This window comes from Ipomoea nil, unplaced genomic scaffold, assembly GCF_001879475.1.
Source record: "Ipomoea nil cultivar Tokyo-kokei standard unplaced genomic scaffold, Asagao_1.1 scaffold2826, whole genome shotgun sequence".
Classification (NCBI taxonomy): Eukaryota; Viridiplantae; Streptophyta; class Magnoliopsida; order Solanales; family Convolvulaceae; genus Ipomoea; species Ipomoea nil.
In genome coordinates, this window is record NW_017619254.1 from 4,824,925 (window position 1) to 4,826,152 (window position 1,228).

The window sequence follows — 1,228 nt, forward strand, 5'->3', positions numbered from 1 at the left end:
AGGGTGGTGTTTGGTTCAAGTTATACCACATTCTCAGCAATTTAACATTTCTTTGAACCAAACGGCTCCTTAAAGTTTTGTTCATCATTCCCTTCCATTAGTGTCATGCATCCTTGAGATCGTACAACCAACTCGGTATTCCTTACAACAAATTATATCGTGCACCAGGGCACACAATGCATTGTGCGTCATAAGAGTTATGTATATTATATATTATGTTAGATTATGTGTATTATGTTATGAGTTTATGTGTATTCTTTTATACAATTATGTACATACGAAATATAAGATTTTTAAGGCGCACATCGGTGGACAATATAACAATTGATCCCTCACCTTGTAGTAATATTACTGTTGAGATTATTTAGTGCCCACTTTAAACCCCTCTATTGGATGTAAAAAAAATCATAATTCTTCTAAAATTAATTATGAGAAATTTCTCTCAACTTTTAGTAATGTTTCACTTACGGGTTGAACTTTATATATTTTCGTAATGCCTATAACAATGCTGAATTGTTAGTACACTTGAAAAGCATGTGTTAGTGACTTATCTCACATAGCACAGTACATTATTTATTTTTGTTAACAAAAAAAATAATGAAATTATAATTTCTTTTAAATATATATATATTACAGACTCTATTAGGCTCACCTCGTGACCTCCCATATGGGAGAGTCGCTACATGCCATTTGAGTACAAGGTGCTTAGAAATGATGTTTGAACGGGAATAAGTTCCTTTTGCAAAAAGTGATAATTGATCACATTCGTCTATCAAATTTAATAATAATTGCAGGTTTTAGTAAAAAATATATAGACTAATTTTATAATTATTACAAACTTTTAATTTTACAATATTTATAAAACTAATATTGTCCATTTTTCATAGTTTGACAACAACTCTTAACCGCTAATCTACTTGTTACATTGGACCATGTTCGTCGGTCGTTTTTGTCGTCGAAAATATCGTCCGAGATTGCTGGAACTATAATGACCTGTGATAACATGTTACTAATTGATTTTTTGATTTCATTGGTACAATGTTAATGGGTTTAATTGTTAATATAAAAAATTTAGTGTCTAATTGACTTCGTAAATAATATTTGATAACTTATTTGACCCTTTTCAACTTTTATTTATTAGGCTTGAAACCCAATATGTTTACCTGATGGGTCGGGTCCCGATCCGCATTTAATGGTTGAGACCAAAATCCCTAATTGGAGAGCTAAT